This window comes from Cherax quadricarinatus, chromosome 41, assembly GCF_038502225.1.
Source record: "Cherax quadricarinatus isolate ZL_2023a chromosome 41, ASM3850222v1, whole genome shotgun sequence".
Taxonomy (NCBI): domain Eukaryota; kingdom Metazoa; phylum Arthropoda; class Malacostraca; order Decapoda; family Parastacidae; genus Cherax; species Cherax quadricarinatus.
In genome coordinates this window covers 23175051-23201076 of record NC_091332.1, presented here as the reverse complement: position 1 = coordinate 23201076, position 26026 = coordinate 23175051, and the positions used below count along the sequence as shown (strand labels likewise).

Genomic DNA, 26026 nt, shown 5'->3' with positions numbered 1-26026 from the left:
TTCACTCAACATCATAAACATTACATTATAAATAATAAAAGTGACAGAATAATTATTTACATAAGTGTTTTAAAACATCCTGGTGAAATACTGAGAAGTGTTTGAAGAAAGAGACTTACATGTTATAATTACAGGTAGCGTAGAAGGGCTCTTGGTTCACGGATATGCAGCTAACCTCCTTTTCTTCAGATCAAACCTAATTACCTCTCTACAGGCGCTGTATAGCCCCCAAAGGTTTGCCTCCTCCCAATTAATGTAGCTTGCAAGCACGTTTACGAAAGTGTGTGTGTGTGTGTGTGTGTGTGTGTGTGTGTGTGTGTGTGTGTGTGTGTGTGTGTGTGTGTGTGTGTGTGTGTGTGTGTGTGTGTGTGTGTGTGTGTGTGTGTGTGTGTGTGTGTGTGTGTGTGTGTGTGTGTGTGTGTGTGTGTGTGTGTGTGTGTGTGTGTGTGTTGTACCTGTAAACATTTTCAACAGGACAATGGAACACTGACACACTAGGAGGACAATGGTACACTGACACACTAGGAGGACAATGGTACACTGACACACTAGGAGGACAATGGTACACTGACACACTAGGACAATGGTACACTGACACACTAGGACAATGGTACACTGACACATTAGGACAATGGTACACTGACACACAAGGAGGACAATGGTACACTGACACACTAGGAGGACAATGGTACACTGACACACTAGGACTATGGTACACTGACACACTAGGACAATGGTACACTGACACATTAGGACAATGGTACACTGACACACTAGGATAATGGTACACTGACACACTAGGACAATGGTACACTGACACATTAGGACAATGGTACACTGACACATTAGGAGGACAATAGTACACTGACGCGCTATTAGGTCAATGGTACACTGACACACTAGGAGGACAATGGTACACTGACACACTAGGAGGACAATGGTACACTGACACACTAGGAGGACAATGGTACACTGACACACTAGGAGGACAATGGTACACTGACACACTAGGAGGACAATGGTACACTGACACATTAGGACAATGGTACACTGACACACTATTAGGACAATGGTACACTGACACACTAGGAGGACAATGGTACACTGACACACTAGGTGGACAATGGTACACTGACACAGTAGGACAATGTTACACTGACACACTATTAGGACAATGGTACACTGACACACTAGGAGGACAATGGTACACTGACACACTAGGAGGACAATGGTACACTGACACACTAGGAGGACAATGGTACACTGACACACTAGGAGGACAATGGTACACTGACACAGTAGGACAATGGTACACTGACACACTATTAGGACAATGGTACACTGACACATTAGGAGGACAATGGTACACTGACACACTAGGAGGACAATGGTATACTGACACATTAGGAGGACAATGGTACACTGACACACTATTAGGACAATGGTACACTGACACATTAGGAGGACAATGGTACACTGACACACTAGGAGGACAATGGTATACTGACACAGTAGGACAATGGTACACTGACACGCTATTAGGACAATGGTACACTAACACACTAGGATTACAATGGTACACAAACACACTAGGAGGAAAATGGAATACTAGCACACAAGGAGGACAATGGTACACTAACATACAAAGAGAATAATATTACACTATCACACAGACAGGACAATATTACACTATCACACAGACAGGACAATATTACACTATCACACAGACAGGACAATATTACACTATCACACAGACAGGACAATATTACACTATCACACAGACAGGACAATATTACACTATCACACAGACAGGACAATATTACACTATCACACAGACAGGACAATATTACACTATCACACAGACCGGACAATATTACACTATCACACAGACCGGACAATATTACACTATCACACAGACCGGACAATATTACACTATCACACAGAGAGGACAATACAGAAATACAGACCAAGTGTGGAAGTCAACACACATGGTTATCACCGTGTATATGACATTTCAAGAAGATCCGAGGAAACAATCAAATCATCACGACACTCACAATGAAAAATGTTCCACAAAAAGAGAAAGAGAGAGAGGTAGTATTGGTGTAGGTCGAGGAAGGAAGGTGCCTGGCAGGCTTCCGACGTGTCAACAATGGAGTGAAGTATCGCTGGTGCACAAGAGTGTTTACAACGTTACAAGACTGGAGAGTAATAGACAAAACTTCAGGTGAGTTGTCAGTGTGTGTGCAGTGGAGGGTAGTCTATCAGGGTATGCAGTGGAGGGTAGTCTATCAGGGTATGCAGTGGAGGGTAGTCTATCAGGGTATGCAGTGGAGGGTTGTCGACATAGCACTGAATTTGCTGAAGAGAGCTGTTAGGTGGGCTGTAATAATGATGCAAGAGAGGCTTTCTATGAGGAAAAAAAAAAGGAAAGGATGGAAGAGTGATAGAAAATGCGGAAGAGGACGTTATGTATTAAGAAAATGGATATGTTATAAAGATGAAATGAAAGCTATTGTTGACTTTAGATGAGTGTGGGTCTTTCATCTTCCATCTCAACCAGCGGAATTATTGAAAATTGAAAGTTGTTAAAGAATCAGAAATGACTGCGATTAATTAAAACTTATTACTTGATTCATTAAGGTCTTCCTCCTTATAAAGTGGCAGTGTATCGATTTCTCTTCTAATTTGACCTTTTTAACCTGGTTAGATTTAGGGTTAGGTTTGGCCTTTCGGCTCTCACGATTCGTTTGTCGTGTATTTTGGGCACAGATTGTACATCATTAGGTCATTTGAGAGACATTCGAGTTACTCAGTAGTCTGTAGTACTTGACTATCCTTCGGAATGCGACCCACAACGATCGACTAAAGTCCAGGTACCTTTTTACTGCAGGTTAAGAGTGGCAGTGGGTGTAAGAGACACGCCCACATGTCTCGACCTGCATATTCATTCCTGGGTATTCTGTTCCCTTCTCCGGTCTCTGTCGTCCTATGCTTTCTGTAGTTATCCATCCTCTGGTACTTTTAAACCTTCCTTCTCTTCATCTTTGGGTAAATCATCGGCTTTTCTGTTTTTCCTGTTCCCTCTTTTCTTTTCTTTTTGTGTAAATCTGAGCTCGTTATTTCGACATTTCTCAAGGAGTTACTCCATCTCTCCTGTTGTTATGTTCTCTATTTCTCTTTCTAGCGTTCAGATCAATCTTCGTCTCATTTCTCATGGTCTGGTTTTACTCTTCCACTTCGCTCTTGTTCTTGTACTGTTCTTCAGATTCACTTCCACCAAGTGAGACATCAGATCTTAGTCATTTTGCACCAATATCCCAATAATCTATTTCTTCCGTCTGATGTGTCTGAGTTAAACACAATGTTCAGCCTTACTGGTTCATCCTCCCATTCTTTCCCCACCCGTCTTCATATCTCTCTCCCTCTCTCTCTCTCTCTCTCTCTCTCTCTCTCTCTCTCTCTCTCTCTCTCTCTCTCTCTCTCTCTCTCTCTCTCTTTTACACAGGGTTTGACAAGGTTAAGGATCCCTAGTTTTATTGGCAAGCTATTTACAGGTTAAGGATTCCTAACTCTATTGACAAGCTAAGAGCTGTTACCTACATTAGCTCATTTGAAAGCATTTTTATTGTTATGAGACATACAAGTAGGGAACAGGATGAAGTTGGAGCCATCTGTGGGCCAGCATTTTCATTTGATCAACTGACGTTATCTCGTTGACATCATTATGTTGTACGAATGTGTTCCATACTCGAGTCATCCTGGGTATATATGATTTCAGATGAAGTGATGTTCTGGAGAAGGGTACAGCCAGAGTGAAGTTGCTGCTTTCTGCCCGTCTTGTGGCATAAAAACTTGTTTCACGCTGTCCTCGAAGTGGATCTAAGTGTGGTACTTTGACCACTTTGTCTCGGTTCTGTCATCTCTTGCATTCTCTGAGCACATTGGTCTGTAGCTAATCTTCCGCCTCTAATATTCTTGTCTTTTATTCGTCTCTAGAACTGACTCTAGTAGCACACACATTTCCATGTTCCTTGTAATCAACAGTGCTGTCACAAGGTCGAGTCTCTGTCATCCCTCGCCTTCTCCTGCCACCTCTGATCCCTCCACAATTTGCTAAATAATGTTTGCACTTCCTACCATTCTGCCCTCATCCGGTCTGCATCCTTCCCTACACCTTCCTTGACTTCTCGCATCCCCCAAACCCATCTTTCTCTCTCTCTCTCTCTCTCTCTCTCTCTCTCTCTCTCTCTCTCTCTCTCTCTCTCTCTCTCTCTCTCTCTCTCTCTCTCTCTCTCTCTCTTTGCGCTACATCTTGTGTACATTAGCACCACGTGATACCTCTGGGAAGCCTTACTGGCATTACCACACCGTCAGTGCCACCTCCTCACCTCACGAGCGTCACACACCCACACCAGATATCAGCCCACCCACCCACTCACTAGCCCATTAATTTAAGCACCCAGTCACAATGAGCTGAACTTATTTCCCTTCAGGAACGTATGTGTGTGTGTGAGAGAGAGAGGTGAACTAGATGCATTGATTTATATTAATGTGACTGGTTAGTGATCTGGTATCGAGAGTCAATAAGTGTGTGGAGTGTGAGGCCTTCACAGTGCAGGTTCACGCTGCCAGCCTGCCCCGGGTGGTGCTGGTGTTTGGCTCGTCAGGAAACAGGACAAGTGTCTCCTGACAACAGCTCGTAAGTCAGATAATGAATAACCAACAACTACATTTTTCAGTTAATTTACAATCAAAAGGAACATCATCACGAATTGTTTCGGTATAAGGCTAGCGAAAATTTGTGTATGCTGCTGCTGCTGCTGCTGCTGCAGCTGCAGCAGCAGCAGCAGCAGCAGCAGCAGGAACACAGAGGTGGGGGGAATAATAAAATAAATAATGAAGGAACAGAAATGCAAGGCAGAAGAAAGAAAGGCAACCCAGAAGAGAAAAAGGAAAGAGGAAAGGGGAAGAGGGAGAAGAAGAAAAATGAGGAATCAGGTTAAGTCACGGGTGTTCTGAAGTTTGGAGCATTTTACAATGTAGTGGGAGAGGAAGGCATCTACAGAGAAGAAGCCAGGACTAAGATTCATACAAGGAAAGTTGTGTATTAGGGAGAATTCAACCAGACGGCGACTGTTAAAGTTGGAAGTAGGGAAGACAGTTTTAGCAGAAGACCAGTCAATAGGATGGCTGTGATCTCTGACGTAACGAAAAGAGCATTGTTAGTGTCAGCAAGCCTAACACTATTTTTGTGCTCCCTCAGTTTGTCAGAAAGAGATCGACAAGTTTCTCCAAAGTATTGAAGAGGACAGGAGGAGCAAGAAATAGAGTAGACACCAGGAACATCTGTAGAGGGAGGAGAGGTATGAACGAGATTAGTGCGGGTTATTTGTGTATCGTTCCAGTCACTGTATTATGCCTTTTTTTGTTATTTAAACACTACCTTCTTCATGACCTGCCAGGGTAAACACTACCTTCTTGATGACCTGCCAGGTAAACACTACCTTCTTCATGACCTGCCAGGGTAAACACTACCTTCTTCATGACCTGCCAGGTAAACACTACCTTCTTCATGACCTGCCAGGGTAAACACTACCTTCTTGATGACCTGCCAGGTAAACACTACCTCCTTAATGACCTGCCAGGGTAAACACTACCTTCTTGATGACCTGCCAGGTAAACACTACCTCCTTAATGACCTGCCAGGGTAAACACTACCTTCTTCATGACCTGCCAGGTAAACACTACCTTCTTGATGACCTGCCAGGGTAAACACTACCTTCTTGATGACCTGCCAGGTAAACACTACCTCCTTAATGACCTGCCAGGGTAAACACTACCTTCTTGATGACCTGCCAGGTAAACACTACCTACTTGATGACCTGCCAGGGTAAACACTACCTCCTTAATGACCTGCCAGGGTAAACACTACCTTCTTGATGACCTGCCAGGTAAACACTACCTTCTTGATGACCTGCCAGGGTAAACACTACCTTCTTGATGACCTGCCAGGTAAACACTACCTTCTTGATGACCTGCCAGGTAAACACTACCTACTTGATGACCTGCCAGGGTAAACACTACCTACTTGATGACCTGCCAGGTAAACACTACCTTCTTGATGACCTGCCAGGTAAACACTACCTTCTTGATGACCTGCCAGGTAAACACTACCTACTTGATGACCTGCCAGGGTAAACACTACCTCCTTAATGACCTGCCAGGGTAAACACTACCTACTTGATGACCTGCCAGGGTAAACACTACCTACTTGATGACCTGCCAGGTAAACACTACCTACTTGATGACCTGCCAGGTAAACACTACCTACTTGATGACCTGCCAGGTAAACACTACCTACTTGATGACCTGCCAGGTAAACACTACCTTCTTAATGACCTGCCAGGTAAACACTACCTCCTTAATGACCTGCCAGGGTAAACACTACCTACTTGATGACCTGCCAGGTAAACACTACCTACTTGATGACCTGCCAGGTAAACACTACCTACTTGATGACCTGCCAGGTAAACACTACCTACTTGATGACCTGCCAGGTAAACACTACCTCCTTAATGACCTGCCAGGGTAAACACTACCTACTTGATGACCTGCCAGGTAAACACTACCTACTTGATGACCTGCCAGGTAAACACTACCTACTTGATGACCTGCCAGGGTAAACACTACCTACTTGATGACCTGCCACGGTAAACACTACCTACTTGATGACCTGCCAGGTAAACACTACCTACTTGATGACCTGCCAGGTAAACACTACCTACTTGATGACCTGCCACGGTAAACACTACCTACTTGATGACCTGCCAGGTAAACACTACCTACTTGATGACCTGCCAGGTAAACACTACCTACTTGATGACCTGCCAGGGTAAACACTACCTACTTGATGACCTGCCAGGTAAACACTACCTACTTGATGACCTGCCAGGTAAACACTACCTACTTGATGACCTGCCAGGTAAACACTACCTCCTTAATGACCTGCCAGGTAAACACTACCTACTTGATGACCTGCCAGGTAAACACTACCTACTTGATGACCTGCCACGGTAAACACTACCTACTTGATGACCTGCCACGGTAAACACTACCTTCTTGATGACCTGCCAGGTAAACACTACCTACTTGATGACCTGCCACGGTAAACACTACCTTCTTGATGACCTGCCAGGTAAACACTACCTACTTGATGACCTGCCACGGTAAACACTACCTTCTTGATGACCTGCCACGGTAAACACTACCTACTTGATGACCTGCCAGGGTAAACACTACCTACTTGATGACCTGCCACGGTAAACACTACCTACTTGATGACCTGCCACGGTAAACACTACCTTCTTGATGACCTGCCAGGTAAACACTACCTACTTGATGACCTGCCACGGTAAACACTACCTTCTTGATGACCTGCCACGGTAAACACTACCTACTTGATGACCTGCCAGGTAAACACTACCTACTTGATGACCTGCCACGGTAAACACTACCTTCTTGATGACCTGCCAGGTAAACACTACCTACTTGATGACCTGCCACGGTAAACACTACCTTCTTGATGACCTGCCAGGTAAACACTACCTACTTGATGACCTGCCAGGTAAACACTACCTACTTGATGACCTGCCAGGGTAAACACTACCTACTTGATGACCTGCCACGGTAAACACTACCTACTTGATGACCTGCCAGGTAAACACTACCTACTTGATGACCTGCCAGGTAAACACTACCTACTTGATGACCTGCCACGGTAAACACTACCTACTTGATGACCTGCCAGGTAAACACTACCTACTTGATAACCTGCCAGGTAAACACTACCTACTTGATGACCTGCCAGGGTAAACACTACCTACTTGATGACCTGCCAGGTAAACACTACCTACTTGATGACCTGCCAGGTAAACACTACCTACTTGATGACCTGCCAGGTAAACACTACCTCCTTAATGACCTGCCAGGTAAACACTACCTACTTGATGACCTGCCAGGTAAACACTACCTACTTGATGACCTGCCACGGTAAACACTACCTACTTGATGACCTGCCACGGTAAACACTACCTTCTTGATGACCTGCCAGGTAAACACTACCTACTTGATGACCTGCCACGGTAAACACTACCTTCTTGATGACCTGCCAGGTAAACACTACCTACTTGATGACCTGCCACGGTAAACACTACCTTCTTGATGACCTGCCACGGTAAACACTACCTACTTGATGACCTGCCAGGGTAAACACTACCTACTTGATGACCTGCCACGGTAAACACTACCTACTTGATGACCTGCCACGGTAAACACTACCTTCTTGATGACCTGCCAGGTAAACACTACCTACTTGATGACCTGCCACGGTAAACACTACCTTCTTGATGACCTGCCACGGTAAACACTACCTACTTGATGACCTGCCAGGTAAACACTACCTACTTGATGACCTGCCACGGTAAACACTACCTTCTTGATGACCTGCCAGGTAAACACTACCTACTTGATGACCTGCCACGGTAAACACTACCTTCTTGATGACCTGCCACGGTAAACACTACCTACTTGATGACCTGCCACGGTAAACACTACCTACTTGATGACCTGCCACGGTAAACACTACCTACTTGATGACCTGCCACGGTAAACACTACCTTCTTGATGACCTGCCACGGTAAACACTACCTACTTGATGACCTGCCACGGTAAACACTACCTACTTGATGACCTGCCACGGTAAACACTACCTACTTGATGACCTGCCACGGTAAACACTACCTTCTTGATGACCTGCCACGGTAAACACTACCTACTTGATGACCTGCCACGGTAAACACGACTCTCTGTGATGGTGGTCATTGTATCTTATTATTTATTAGTGAGAAGTGATTGCGATGAGTGTGCCTGTCACCCATTCCCTCACCTACTCCCAATCCCTCACCCACACAGCCACTCGCTCACCCACACCCACACAGCCACTCGCTCACCCACACCCACACAGCCACTACCACCCACACACAGTCAGTCCTTCACCAACGTATTCCCACTCACTCCCCCACACACCCACTCCCCATTATTCCTCCTCACCACCTACTCCTCACAGAGTCAAATGCAATGTTTGCGGCTTTCACAGAGACCCACACAAAAGATCACTTTAACAACGAAATATGGAAACCAGTGGTACAACGTAGATGCAGCAGAAAGTACAGGCAACAAGGGGGGTTGGCCTGTATGTCACAGAGACGCTCATTTCCTCAGTTACTAAACACCACAAATGATGTAGCTGAAGTTTCGGCATTAAGGATTGAGAACCAAAACTTAATCATTGTTCTTGTATATAAGCTGTCAGATGCAACTTCCTAACAATTTGAGGAACAGGTATTGAAAATTTGTTACTGTCTGAAAAATCTTCCAACCCCATCCCCAAATATCTTATTACTGGGTGATTTCAATTTAAGACACTTAAAATGAAAGAATGTAGCAACTAATGTTTAGAAGAGATCATCCCAGGAGACAGCTTAAATGAAAATTCTCACACGCATGAGCTATTGAATCTCTATAATTCATCTTAAGCCAGGAAATAGTGGAGCCAACAAGAATGGAAAATACACTTGACCTTATTTTCACAAATAATGACGACCTGGTACGAAATATAACAGTATTGAAAACAATTCGGATCACAACCTACTCTAAGTTTAGACTTGTATACACAGGGGTCCTTACCAGCAAAATGCGATCAGTTATAAGGGCGCCTTCACCAAATTCAGCTTCAAGAAGAACATCCAATGAGATCAAATTAACCATGTCCTTGACGAAACATGCTGGGAGCATATCTTAAACAACACGGATCCGAACCAGGACTTAGAAAGAATAAACTCTGTGGCACTTGAGGTATGCTCAAGGCACATTCCTCTTAGGAAAAAGAAGAGAAGATGTAAATTAGAATGAGAGAGATGCTCTTCTACAAGCGAAGACAAAGAGTCACAGAGTTTCTCAAAAGGGTTAGTCTATCTGGAATACGGAAGGAAGAACTGTCTAGAAAAGAAATTAAAGCAATTAATGAATTTTAAAGAAATACAGAATATTTCTTTTTCATATTCTAAATCCAGAGCAAAAACAACATCCAGTATCGGGGTCTTGCTTAAACGAAATGGAACCTACATCGATGATAGCAAAGAGATGAATGAGATACTGAAGTCTCACTATGACTTTGTGTTTAGTGAACCGTTAATTAATGAGTCCCTCAGTGATCTCTGCAGGTTGTGGCACTGAATACCTCAAACTCATCTCTTCACCTCCTCCACTGTTCCCAGTAAACTTCACCTCCTATTGGACTGCAGGCTTCTGCAGTCCAATAAGTCAGTAAAGATACCCCAAGTGCTGCACAAGTGTCTCATTCATCAACATATATAGTAATACTTTCACCCATCTACCCACTCTCTCTCGTACCCAGGTTGACCCAGAAAGGTAGGAGAGTGATTTCTTGCATAATTAACATTCGTGCACCTATTTTGCAAGCTGATCCTCTCAGTAATGTTCATGCAAATAACTCGGTTCACTTTATTCCAATTGCATCTCTTTTTACTGTAAATGATTTTCACACAGTTGAGTTACTTAGCTGTTTTAATTTTTAAGGTTAAAATCATAACCGAGTTCTACTGTAATTTACAGACAGGCTTTAAATAATAAGATATTATAAGTACCCCAAAGTCACTTAGTCTGACGTTTTTTGGCTTATCCTGGTGGGTAATTTACACATTTGTTAAACTATGTATGATCATTGTACTTGTATGTACCTGGACCTCAGTAAACTTACAGAAACAACAAATAGGCACAATACCGTGACTGGAACAATACACAAATAACTCGCACATAGGAGAGAGAAATCTATGACGACGTTTCGGTCCGACTTGGACCATTAACTAGTCACACAAACACAAAAGAGAGCCAGTATATATACGAGAGGAGAACAGGACCGGGACAATGGTCCAAGTCGGTCCCAAACGTTGTCATAAGCTTCTGTCTCTGGTATGTGGCTTATTTGTGTATTATACTCGCTACCCACCTACGACCACCCACCTACGACCACCCATAACCCACCTACGACCACCCACAACCCACCTACGACCACCCACAACCCACCTACGACCACCTACAACCCACCTACGACCACCTACACTCACCAATCACCTATATTTTACATTACTAAGCATCTTTCGCACAATTTATTTTCTGTCGAATTGCGCAGAGACACTTTAGCTACTACAAATATGCGCAACGTTCAAATCTGGACGCATGTCAGGCGGGAGAGTGGATTCCCCCAATACCACCCACTTCCCACCCACCCACCCACATCCCATCCACCACCTCAACCCACCCATCTCCCACCTCCTAACCATTCACCACCCCCTGGGACCCTCCCACCCACCTCCTAACCATTCACCACCCCCTGGGACCCTCCCACCCACCTCCCACCCACCTACCTCCCACCCACCGCCCACTCCTCTCCCCCACCCATCCAGCACAACAAACCTTCACCTTCAAGGTGAACTAGAGGAAGTTTTGAACCTACAACCCAGCGCAAGCAGCCGTGAAGGCTCGTTCCTCCGTCCACAAGTCGCGGTTAAGTGATTAGTCTCTACACTAAGCGAAATACTCACCCGTTAAAACGTAGTTTTGAAACCTGTCTAAACGTAAATCAGTACGGTATTTAGAGCCAGTTATTCGAGATTCCAGATGGTTTTTCAAAATTCCAGATGGTTTTTCAGTTTCAGATGGGTTTTCAAGGCTCCAGATGGTTTTTTCATGGTACCAGATGATTTTTTGAGGCTTCACATGGTTTTTCAAGTTCCAGCTGGCTTTCAAGGATCCAGCTGGCTTTCAAGTTCCAGCTGGCTTTCAAGGCTCCAGCTGGCTTTCAAGGCTCCAGCCTGATTTCAAGTTCCAGCTGGTTTTCAAGGTTCCAGTTGGTTTTCAAGGCTCCAGCCTGATTTCAAGTTCCAGCTGGTTTTCAAGGTTCCAGCTAGTTTTCAAGTTCCAGCTGGTTTTCAAGTTCCAGCTGGTTTTCGAAATTACAGCTGGTTTTCAAAATTCAAGCTGGTTTTCAAGTTCCAGCTGGTTTTCAAGGATCCAGCTGGCTTTCAAGTTCCAGCTGGTTTTCAAGGTTCTAGCTGGTTTTCAAGGTTCCAGCTGGCTTTCAAGTTCCAGCTGGTTTTCAAGGTTCCAGCTGGTTTTCAAGGTTCCAGCTGGCTTTCAAGTTCCAGCTGGTTTTCAAGTTCCAACTGGTTTTCAAAATTCCAGCTGGTTTTCAAAATTCCAGCTGGTTTTCAAGTTCCAGCTGGTTTTCAAGGATCCAGCTGGCTTTCAAGTTCCAGCTGGTTTTCAAGGTTCCAGCTGGTTTTCAAGGTTCCAGCCTGATTTCAAGTTCCAGCTGGTTTTCAAGATTGCAGCTGGTTTTCAAGGTTCCAGCTGGTTTTCAAGGTTCCAGCCTGATTTCAAGTTCCAGCTGGTTTTCAAGTTCCAGCTGGTTTTCAAGTTCCAGTTGGTTTTCAAGGTTCCAGCTGGTTTTCAAGGTTCCAGCTGGTTTTCAAGGTTCCAGCTGGCTTTCAGGTTCCATTTGGTTTTCAAGGTTCCAGCTGGTTTTCAAGGTTCCAGCTGGTTTTCAAGGTTCCAGCTGGCTTTCAAGTTCCAGCTGTTTTTCAAGGTTCCAGCTGGTTTTCATTGTTCCAGCTGGTTTTCTTGTGTGGGAAGACAGACAGTGAGATATTAAGCCAGCGAACATTGTAACCAGTACTGTAACCAGGGTGTATTGTAACCAAGGAACATTGTAACCAGGGAACACTGAACCATCAATCACTAACCACATACAGACTTCTTAGTGGATCTTTGCTCGGTATGCTCATTCTGTGATACATATGTTGTAATGTTGACCCTGAGACCCTTGTTGCTTGAGTGCTGTTCCTCCTGTGATACACTTGTTGTCATACTTACCCCGAGGTACTTGTTTGAGGGTTGAAGTCTCCGTCTCCTCCTTATCTGTGTTCCGTGTCTAATCCTATGTCGCTTTACTTGATTTTCAGATACTTTCCATAACCCTGGTATATACTACAGTCTAATAACCGTTGATCTGGCCAGCCAGCAGTCCCTCCGGGGGGTCTTGCATCCTTTCACTGTTTCCTGAAGAGTTCAGCTTCCTGTTTTACCTTTCATGAACAGGGATACAGTCGATGTTGTGTTATCAAATGTGTATAATGAGAGTGCTGGTTAAAGCACTCTCAGTATACACACCGATCCTGGAACACCAGTCTTCACGAGAGTACTGGTTACAGCACTGATCCTTGCAGAACACCAATCTTCATGATAGTCCATTCCGACACGTGTTAGTATTTGTTCGTCAACGGTACTTGTCGATGTGCAATTTACCTGCTTTGTGTGTATTCACCTACTCACCTATTTGTGGTTGCAGGGGCCAAGTTACAGCTCCTGACCCTGCCTCTTCGTCTGTCGCTACTAGGTCCACGCCATGCTCCATGAGCTTTATCGTAGCTCTTCTTAAAGCTATGTATGGATCCTGCCTCCACTGCATCGCTCTCCAGACTATTCCACTTTCTGACAATTCCATGACTGAAGAAATACTTCCTAACATCCCTGTAACTCATCTGAGTTTTCAATTACCAGTTGTGACCCTCTTGTTGTATCCCATATCTGGAACATCCTGTCCTTATCCACCTTGCCAATCGTTCTCAGTATTTTATATGTCGTTATCATGTTCCTCCTGTCCTCCAGTGTCTTGTGTGTAATAGTTAATAGTTATCAAAGGCACTTGTCGATAGACACTTGACCTCCCTCCCCCCTCCTTTTTTCCCTCTCTTTCTTTCTCTTTCTCTCATTCTCCCTCTCTCTCTCTCTCTTTTGTGTGTGTGTGTGTGTGTGTGTGTGTGTGTGTGTGTGTGTGTGTGTGTGTGTGTGTGTGTGTGTGTGTGTGTGTGTGTGCTGTATCAACATAAAACGCACACACGTGCCTAGCCTTTCTATAAGCACCAATTATTCTTGATCATTTAACCTTTCTTTCAGTATCTAAGTTCAATTCACAAAATCACTTTGATCAGCTTAATTAATTCTTCACTTAATTAACACTTCAATTACATTATCACCACTGACTTCATTTTACCCAATTTGATGATTGTCTTGGTAGAGAAGTTCTCTTACTAATGTCGTCCTGCTGAGCCTCTATATTACACACACACACACACACACACACACACACACACACACACACACACACACACACACACACACACACACACACACACACACACATTTATATACATTATATTTTATTATTTCCAATTTACAAACGTTTCGAGTCTCGAACCCCCATCATTAGTACCAAAACATCAAAAATACCAAGAACAAAGCTTGTTATATTACAATGTTCTATTAAAATAAGTCAAATTAAATTTTAAATATCCACTAAACTGAGAAATTGACATAATACTTTCAAGTACATAACTTATCTCATAAAATGTTAAAACTCACGCTTAAAAATAATAATTACTGTGTGAACAAGTTTACAGATGTGGTAGCACTGATTACTTGATGTCTGAGTAGCACTATAAACAGACATTCCCCAGATAATGAAGTCGAGGCTTTGCTGAAGTTTGAAGTGTATAATTGCCTGAGGTGAGGATGGTTGCTAAGTCAGTGTTCTCTCAGTAACAAGGTTAAGGGCATGTATATACCCCTGTCTTCTAATAAAATGTTCATTTTTCCACTATAATCTACCTTGTCCATAATTACTATTGCATTTGTTTTGTCTGTTTCGTAAGGTGAAGTCTAAGATCTTTCCTTAGTTCCTGGTATGACTTAAGGACAACTGTGTTGCAGAGGTCTGAGATTTGCTGCTTAATCATCAACTCATGTGCTCAGAAATACGATGTTTAAAGTCTGGTGTTGTACTTCCCAAGTTTGGAACACTACAGGTGGAACACTAACAGACCACACCTCAGGTCACACAGCTGAGGCTCCACACAATTTAATACACTATTAATCTTATGTTCGTTAGTTTACACAAACTGAATATTAGTCTGGAAAAGAGTTCTTAATTTATTGCGTAATTCTTTACGAATATGTAATCTCAAATTTCGTAAATGAGGTAATTTAATGCATGTATTTACTAGCTGTATAGATTAATGTGGGTAACGTATATATGTTATTTAGAAGTTTTTAACCCGGTTTAAAACAATTTACTTGGATAAGCATTTTATAGACAGCAGTTTAAGAAGTATTACATTTCATCATCAAGTGGAACATATATACTATCTTAAACCCCACTAATAGTGTTGAAATATTATTAATTTTAAACAGCTCCGGACAAAATCCAAGATAATATAAACCAAGGCCAGTAATTTTTTTTAATATATATATATATATATATATATATATATATATATATATATATATATATATATATATATATATATATATATATATATATATGTAGAGTAGCTGTAAAAATAACATTACTATTCGTGATCAAAGTGTCCAGAAATTTTTGCCATTTTGAAAATTTCTTCAAATTCAAAAGTTAATCCCAAATTAATATGTTTAGAAATTAGAAAATGTTACGAACTTATTAGCAGTGAATTATCTCTAAAGAGCCAAAATGAGTTATCGATATAAAACAAAAAGACACAATACCGTGACTGGAATAATAGTGTGACTTTGTAAATGGTCCAAGTCGGACCGAAACATCGTTGTAAGCTCCTCTCTTCTATGTGCGGGTTATTTGTGAATTATATGTAGTCATCGACATATCTGGCATAACAGAATCTTGAAGACTAATGGATAACTATCTCAGAATTCCTCATAATAGCATGGGAAGGTGTTTGTATATGTAAGAGTGAGAGTTGATGCCATAACTGTCCCGTCTGCCTCACAATACAGCTTATTGTCAAGTGTAAATACTGAAGCTGCGATTCCAAAAGTTTAGCAAGAGTTCTCTCTAAACCTAAGTTACGGTCATTAACCAATGTTAATTTAACCAACAAGATATTTACAGTCTATGTTAAAGAAATATTTGTAAATAAAGACTCTACATTTTATGTCTTTATTTTAATGTTTTATTAGATATAATATATCAGCTATTTTGAGAGTTTTATGTTAATTCGTCAGTGTAGCAGAAATTTCAATTTTTAAGTAGACTTATTTTAATTAGAATATTTTTTCAGTGATATAACCAGCTATTCAACTTGATAAATTGTTCTTTTATACTTTAGCACTGATGATGGGGTTTGAGATTCTGAAAAGTTAGAAAATTGGAAATATATGAAGATATACTCTACGGCTTTTGATTCTTGTCTTCCTCATACGTTGAAAATTCCTGAGAAACATCACCCCACCCAAGTAGAGTGACCCAAAAAATGAAGCACTTTCATCATTATTCATTCAATCACTGTAGTGCCAGAAGTGTGATGACATTACATATCAGTCTTCCCTTCGAATTGCAACTTCCCCACCCCTCCTTCAGAGTGCAGGCACTGTACTCCCCCACCTCCGGGATTCAAGTCTGAATAACTGATTTCCCTGAATCCCTTCGTGTTACCTTGCTCACACACACGTCATGTCATGAAGAACACTTGCCTTCTCTCTTGTCTAACACGCTCACACAACACTGTTTGATGTCCAAGCCCCTAGCATTCAAAATCCTCTTTACCTTCTCCCTCTAACCATTCCTAGGACGACCTCCTACTCTTCCTTCCCTCCACCCCAGATTTATACACCCTCCTAGATATCCTATTGTGTTCATTAATCTAAATGTCCAAAACACCTCAACAACACCTCTTCTGCCCTCTGAATAGTACTTTTAGTAACTCCACATCTAATCTCCAAGATCCGAATTCTCTGTATAATATTCACACCAATCACTACTCACAAACACGACATCTCAGTTTCCTTCTCGCTGTAACGTTTAAAGCCAATACTTCACACCCTATGACAGTGTTGGTACCACTATTCTCTGGTTCATTCTTAACTTTGCTTCTATGGAAGACTGTCTCCACAGATGCCTCAATCCAACCCTCCCCCCTTTTCTTCCCCTTGTGAATTCTATGATTCATCTCATCTTTCCGAGACTCGTCCAGTGACAAGCCCAAATATCTGAAAACATTTAATCTCTTCATACTCCCTTTGTCCAATCTGATATCCAATCTATCATTTTTACGACTTTGATGTCGTAACTTAAAAATGTTCGTGGCTGCTAAAGACTGCTCACACTGCTGTCTAGAGGTTATAAAATTACACTGAAAAACACAACAAACCTTGGGCCAGCATGTACTCATATATTAAACAATATTAATTATTATTAGGAAGGAAGGACAAAAACTTACCTATATAAAAATATATCTACATTAATAGTAACTTATATACAACTTATAACTACTATATAAAACCACCACACTAAAGTTCACATCAACTCACTAGCACACTGCTACTAATGACTTCAACAAAATAAATGAACATTTATGAACAGGGAGGCTCCATGACACCCCCCCCCCTTTTCTGCAGGCTACTTAACCTACAGTGGAAACGTTAAATACTCTCCAAAACACAGACCCCTGCATACTAGGACTTTACAAATAAACATGAGAGCACTTAAACACAAACACCTATGGTATACACTAAAAAACTTACCAAAATTACCTACTCAAACTATCACCAACCCATGACTACTTCACCCAGCCTCGTACCTACCGTATTAAACTAAAAAAAACACCTCATCTGCTCCTGGCCTGGCCACTGCCTTACTGACAGGAACAAAACGCGTTCACTTTTAGGGAATAATACACGTCTGCTTTCAGTATACTACATGGAAAATGACATTATATATGGAGCGTTATTTTATATATAATATTTTTAATACAGTAGTACTCCGTAATAATCATCGTTTAGATTTTTAGTCACACTTATCACCTTGTTCCTTCCTATGTCCAAATTCGTCCACCAACCTTTGCAACTTCTTTTCAGAATCTCTCAAAAGCACCGAGTCATTGGAGAAAAGCAACTGTGACAACTCCCACTTAACACCCATGGTAATGTCATACATCCCTGTCTAAGGCATACTTTTACTGGAAAATAATCTCCCTCTCTTCTACATACCCTTACATGAGCCTCACTATCTGCATAAAAATTTTCCCTACTTTCAGTAGCTTACCATCTATTCCATATATTTGCAACATCTGCAACATTGCTCCTTTAGCCACACTATCATATGCGTATTCTAAATCCATAAATAGAAAGAAAACTTCCTTACCTTTATCTAAATACTGTTCACTTATATGCTTCAATGTAAACACTAGTAGGTCTACATTTCCCCTACGCTTCCTAAAACCTTGTTCATCTGCGATCCTACTCTCCGTTTTGCCCTCAGTTCCTTCAATAATAACTCTACCCTACACTTTACCTGGTATACTCAATAGGCTTATTCCTCTATAATCCTCACACTCCTTTATCTCCTTTTCCCTTATACATAGGAACTATGCATGCTCTCTGCTAATCCCTGGATACTTTCTCCCCTTCCTCTTTCATTCAGATCCTGAGCAAATACACCACTCCAAACAACATCCCCACCTGCCTCTTACATTTCTGTCTTAATTCAATCTATCCCAGCTGCTTTACCCCTTTTCATTCTTCCCACTACCTCACATACCCTCCCCACACTCACATCTGGCTCTTCCTCACTCCTACAAGATGTTATACCTCCCTCCCCAATGCATGAAATTACTGCCTCCCTTTTTTTTTCAATATTTAAATGCTCAAAATATTCCCTCCATCTTCTCTGAGCCTCCACCTCACTATTTAATAACTTCCCTAGGTTTTCTCACTTTACTGATATCACTCCAAAACCTTCTTATTCTCAGCATTGGCTCTCTATTGATCTCCGTCACCACTTCCATCCTCCCATTTACTCTCCATATATTCTGCCCTCCATATATCACCTCTACATTGTAAAACAATGTAGATGTGATATTTTTTATCCCTACCACCCTCTTTACCACATTATTCCACCAATCTCTACTCTTCCCACCACCACCCACTTTCTTATACCCACGAAAATCTAATGGACACTATTACTGCATTCTTCAACGTACCCAATAACTTTTCAACCCTTTCCTCTCTCTACGCACACACACACACACACCTATATATAGAATTAAACTTGCTGTACATGTTAATCATTCACACATGCTATGTGCTCTCTGCATCAAAACAACATTCACCGTTAAGGCTCACAGCTCGTGTTGAAGGATACCAACAGAACACTTAGCTCCACCACACGAAATGTTAATCACTCTGATATCCCACCAGTACCAATGAACCCAGGTACTGCTTTTTTAATTTACATCTGGTCTGACACCGGCATTAACGGGGCAGGGGTCTCTTTAACCATTAACATACAAGAACATAAGAATGGAGGAACATTGCAGCAGGCCTACTGGTCCAAGCAAGACAGTTTTTTTTTTTTTTCAAAACCAACAATTAGGACTGCAAAAGTCACTCGTGGCGAAACGTTTCCTTTAATAAATTTCCTGAACTGTACATAAGTATCAAATTCCATACCTATAATAATAATATAATATCTTTATTTCTACAAGTACATGTACAAGGTACACAGGCCTAGCTGACATCAATGATATACTACCATACAGAAAGCCGCTTGTTATGCTAACATCCCATATCATAAAAATCTTTGAAAGGGTTCTAAGAAGTAAGATCGCCACCCATCTGGATACCCATCAGTTACAGAACCCAGGGCAACATGGGTTTAGAGCAGGTCGGGCTGTGGTTCGTACGTCGGGTTGCGTGCGGCCAACAGTAACAGCCTGCTTGATCAAGCCCTGATCCACCATGAGGCCTGGTCACAGACCGGGCCGCGGGGACGTTGACCACTGGACCCCTCTCCAGGTATACCCCAGGTATGCAAAGCATTTTGGGCAAATTAACTCAGTTTTGTCCCAGGATGCGACCCACACCAGTCGACTAATTCCCAGGTACCCATTTTACTGATGGGAAACATAGACAACCGGTGTAAGGCAACACGCCCAATGTTTATACCCTCGCCGGGAATCGAACCCGGACATCCGCCGCATGAAGCGAGAGCTTTAGCCACCAGGCCACAGGGCATCTTGTCGGTATCACCATATCATTTCTTAGTTCCCCTCACCTATTTGTCTAACTTCTCCCCAAAGCCACTCAAGAATTAGCTTCAACACCTCAGGTACTAATCAAACCCAGCCCTTCTCATTCATACAATTAAAGGGATCTCCCTTTAATTAAGAGACCTTGATATATGGAACATTCTACACAAGAGATAAAACTGTACACTTTGAAAAAGACGTGCCAATGAACACAGAGCGAACAATGAATGTGTTATTATTCCACTCAGACTTCATACATAAGTCTGATGGAAAACTTCAAACCTAACCATTGTCAGCGTCCACAAGCTGGCTAATATTTTACTCTCATCACTCTATCAACACTGAAATGCTAATATAGGAAAAAATGCCATTGCAGCCATATTTCTGCCAACCGGTGGTTAAACCTTTCGTGACGACTGGTAAACCTTTCGTGACGACTGGTAAACCTTTCGTGAAGACTGGTAAACCTTTCGTGAAGACTGGTAAACCTTTCGTGAAGACTGGTAAACCTTTCGTGAAGACTGGTAAACCTTTCGTGACGACTGGTAAACCTTTCGTGAAGACTGGTAAACCTTTCGTTGATGTCATTATGTCAGCAATGAGCCAAGAATTACTGTATCGAATAGTCGAGTTGAGTACTCCTAGCAGACGAGTTAGTAATTCCACAGTCACTAGTGATTGTAGCTGTATCTTTTGTAGATACTCGTTCAGACTGTCCTCAGTCAAGGCATGTGTTAGCCATTGCAGAGGAATTCGATCCTCCCAGAGATGATAACCATTCTGCATACGTAAACCTTACCCTCGCAGAATTGGGTTTAAGTGTAAACAGCCTGTATAATTAGATGTTCGAGATGAAGTAAATTGTCAACTGTTTGTTATTAACTGATTAGTTTTTCAGAAATATTTTTTTTTTTTCGTATTCACGTTACCTCCGTATTCTGAGAATTTGACAGTAATGATCTGAGTGCACACCAGATGCCTTTGCTGTTAATTTCACCTTGTATATATATATATTTATTCTTCCTCGGAATCTGTAGAGTGCATGAATACAGATCGATCGATCAATTCCATCCATATTGTATAATGATTTGTTCTTATAGTTTGTAATGAATTACGTTAAAAGTGATTACGTTAACGCCCATTACGTAAAACTCATTTTGTTAATATCCATTATGATACCATTCATTAGTTCTAAGTTATATATGAATTTGTTCTTGTATAGAATCAGCCCAGAACCGCCTGCCTGTTCAGCCTGTAGGTAGTAGTGTATGTCGAGACGACATACGTAACATGACCGAGCTGTCAGCATAGTTGCTGATCCCTGTGTTATATAGCATAGCATATTAGTATCATCCATGTGCTTTAGATAGGAGTTCCCTTGTAGGCCTGTGACTTTGTGTGACGTCACGGGATGCGCATGTGTAGGCTCGTACCTCTGCCTCCCTCTCACTCGGCGGTAGACCATCCAGACAAGAACACGGCAAGGCTGGGCTCCATTCCTCATCAGCTCAGTCTGACAATATATATTACCATCCAACAAGTGTGTCTACCTTCAACCCTCGATATCACCATTTAAGAACCCCTACGATAATTAAACCTTTCGTGAAGGTCGTTAAAACTTTCGTGAAATGATAAATGATAATTATAAACGATAAACTTTATTTGTACAAAGTACAATTTACAGCTGATTCAGGAATGGTTGACATTATTGACGTACTTTATATAAAGCCTCTGGTTATACAGAACATTTCAGTCACCCTTAAAATAAACTGCACGAATAATTAAGGTGGTTTACAAGAATAGTAAAGTTTACAATCTTTGACTTACAATTATAAAATTTTCATCATGTTATGTAAAACAATTTACCATAATATTTACAGTGGTTATTACAAATGTTATTACAAATATTAACGGATATTACACTATTACTGTACAGGACATACAATAAAATGAAGGCCCAAAGAATAATGATCATCTCGCACGAAACTTACACTAAATTCGGTGTAAGTTACACTAAACTCCACTTAAGATTTACTTATTTTTTATTTGTTTTTCATTTATATTTTTTCTATAAAGGTCTATTACAGAGTATTAACGTAATAGCAGTTACAAGTTACAGGTTGGGTCTTAAATATCACAATAAGTTTAATAGGCTGAGTGGTATTATTGAAATTATAATACAAAAATATAATAATACAGTATATGTCTATTTAATAATATATGGTAGTTGAAGGAAAGTTGAAAGAAGAAGAAGAAAAGAAAGAAGACTGGATGGAAATAGTAAGTTTTAATATTTGTTTATCTTAGCATAATATTGCTGCCAAGATTACATTAAGGTAAGGAAGTGTTTCTTAACAGTAGCTTTGAAGTGGCTGGCAGATAAGGAACCTTTGTAGTCTTCAGGCAGAGACTTCCAGATTTTAAGGTATTTTATATACAGTGAGTTTTTACACAAGTTGAGTCAAACACTGGGGTTATCAAAGAGGTTTTTTTTATGTATTTTATGTTTCAGCTGTGAAGGAAGAGTTTCAGGCAGGGTTTATATCTGAAGTGATTGTACTGTATATATAGTATGAACAGTAATATGAGTGAATATTATGTATATTGAGTAAGTTAAACGTTTGAAGAGTGAGGGAGTGTGTTGTCTGGCACTAGACTGGATGATCGTTCGTACAACCGCTTTTTGAGTTACAGAATAACCCCTCTCTCCGCGGATTCTGTATCCGCGGTTTCAGTTATCCACAGTTTACCGTGCCCCGAAAATAACCCTTATTTTTGCTTAATAATGGCTTCAACGTGCAAAAGTAGTGATGGTGGCAGTTCTTCAAAGCCTGGAAGAAGCCGTAAAATGCTTCCCATCTGTGAAAAAGTGCTAATTCTCGACTTATTGTGTGTAATTTATTAATTAAACTTCATCAAAGGAATGTATTTAAAGGGAAAACGACATATACATAAGGTTCACTACTATCCACGGTTTCAGATATCCACAGTAGGTCTTGAAACATATTCCCCGCAGATACCGGGGAACTACTGTATTATTGGCTTTAAGTAATTTGCTGTAATAGGTCCCCAGGCACAAATACCATAGATGAGGTAAGGATAGATTAGATAATAGCACAAAGTAAGTAGTGCTGTGTGAGGTACATGTCAATGTATCTTAGAGAGGATACCTACGTTTTGGGAACCCTCTTTGTTATGTACTGGATGTGAGTGCTGAATTTCAAGTTGCTGTCGAAGTATAAACCTAAGAATGCTCCCTTGTTATGTTTTACAATGTGCAAACCGTTAATCGTAATATCAAGTTGGACATCACACTTCATAACTAACTCAGTCATCTTCAAGACTACACATTACACCTCTTATATTTTTCTTCTTGTGACATGTACTACCAATTAGGAAAGGCCTTCACACACATTTCAAACAGATGAGTAAAGTTAGGTACCATGTTTCTCTTTCGTAGGATGAAGTCTCCACCACACCTAGCACAGATGAGCAGGAAAGACAGACCACTGAGCATGGGGGCTTCAGCCAGGGATGGGATCAAAGGCAGGAACGCTTCAATGGAAGGAACTAAAACACCTCAGGGGATGCAAAGGGTGACACAGGAAATCAAGGAGGAAACCTATGATGAAAGAAATCAGGAGGAGAAAAAAGCGATGAAGGCATCATGAGGGCAATAGGCGAGGATGACATGACCCAGGTAACAAATTTTCGGAGAACTGGGCGGTTTGCAAGTGGAAGAAAATGGCATGTCAAAGTAATCTTCAAGGCAGAATCAGCTCGAACCAGGATCCTGCAGGAGAAAGCATGACTGAGAGACAAACCAGAGTACTGGAGAGTGTACCTTGATCGAGACAGAACACAAGAGGAAAGGATGATACTAAAAGAGAGGGTATAATGACAAAAGGAGGAACGAGAGGCAATGATGATGAGCAAAACCCAGACCCAGGTGGAAGAGCAAACTCACCCGCCAGGAACACAGGCAGAAGGACTCCAACTATGGCAACCCCAATGCAACTGAACACTCCAAACCAAAACCCACACACTGGTCCCTCTGTCCCCACCCCCATCACAAACCCCACCCCTACAGCAACCCCCTATGGGCACTCTGCCCCCCTCATCACATACCCCACCCCCACCACAACCACTCATAGGCCACCACCAGGGCTCCCACTCCCCCAATCCCAATATTCTCCAAGGACCACAGGTTTAGTAAAGGAGTTGAAGGTTTGGTACACGAATGCAGATGGAACAACGAATAAATATGAGGAGTAGCATGAAAGAATCAGTGAGAAGCCCCCAGACATCATAGCAGTTACTGAAACAAAACTCTGAGACAATAACAGACACAATCTTCCCACTGGGATATCAGATCCTGAGGAAAGATAGAAGGAGCAGAGGGGGAGGAGGGGTTGCACTGCTTATAAAAAACTGATGGAGATTTGAGGAAATGGAAGGCATGGACGAGATTGGAGAAAGGGAACATAAGTGATGTATAACCCACCACAGAACTGCAGGAGGCAAAGAGAGGAATATGAAGAGAGCAACAGAGCGATGGTGGACAGACTGACGGAGGTGGCAAGAAGAGCTCACTCGGGCAGAGCAAAATTACTGGTTATAGGGCGAGTTCAACCACAAGATCGACTGAGAAAGCCTGGAGCCACATGGGGGCCCTGAAACATGGAAAGCCAAGATGATGGCTGTGGTACTGGAAAACCTCATGCATCAACACGTCAGGGACACTACCAGAGAGAGAGGAGAGGACGAACCAGCAAGACTGGACCTTGTGTTCACCCTGAGTAGTTCAAACATTGAAGACATCACATACGATGCTCCTTGGAGCTAGTGATCACGTGGTTCTGAGCTTTGAATGCATAGTAGAGTTACAAGTGGAGAGGGTAGCAGGAGTTGAATGGGAAAAGCCAAACTATAAAAGGGGAAACTACAAAGGTATGAGGAACTTCCTGCAGGAGGTTCAGTGGGACAGAGAACTGGTAGGAAAGTCAGTAAACGAAATGATGGAATATGTAACAACCGAATGCAAGGAGGCAGAGGAAAGGTTTGTTCCCAAGATCAATAGAAATAATAGGAAGACCAGAACGAACCCCTGATTTATCCAAAGGTGTAGGGAGGCAAAAACTAATTGCACTAGAACATGGAAAAAGCACAGAAGGCAAAGAACCCAGGAAAATAAGGAGATTAGTCGAAGAGACAGAAACCGGTATGCACAGATTAGGAGGGAGGCCCAGCGACAGTACGAAAACAACATAGCATCGAAAGTCAAGTCTGATCCAAAACTGCTGTGTAGCCACATTAGGAGGAAGACAACAAAGACCAGGTAATCAGACTAAGGAAAGAAGATGGGGAACTCACAAGAAACGATCAAGAGGTATGTGAGGAGCTCAACACGAGATTTAAGGAAGTATTTACAGTGGAGATAGGAAGGACTCTGGGTGGACAGAACAGAAGGGGACATCAACAAGGAATATACCAACAAGTGTTGGATGACATACACACAACTGAGGAGGAGGTGAAGAAGCTGCTAAGTGACCTTGATACCTCAAAGGCAATGGGACTGGACATCTCCCCGTGGGTCCTTAGAGAGGGAGCAGAGATGCTGTGTGTGCCACTAGCCACGATCTTCAACACATCCCTCGAAATTGGGCAACTACCTGAGGTATGAAAGGCAGCAAATGTAATTCCCATTTTTAAGAAAGGAAACAGAAGCGAGGCACTAAACTATAGACCAGTGTCACTGACATGTATAGTAAGCAAAGTCATGGAGAAGATTATCAGGAGGAGAGTGG

At 42.0% G+C, this 26026-nt stretch overlaps 2 protein-coding genes across 2 annotated transcripts in view; one reads left to right on the top strand and one right to left on the bottom strand.

Annotated features, from left to right (window-relative positions):
* The window catches only part of LOC128695988 (CTD small phosphatase-like protein 2-A), a 455855-nt gene that overhangs the window by 36063 nt on the left and 393766 nt on the right, over positions 1-26026 (top strand). The gene's annotated exons all lie outside the window — the stretch shown is intronic.
* Positions 1-26026, bottom strand: part of LOC128695941 (synaptic vesicle glycoprotein 2C) — a 298500-nt gene that overhangs the window by 249304 nt on the left and 23170 nt on the right. The gene's annotated exons all lie outside the window — the stretch shown is intronic.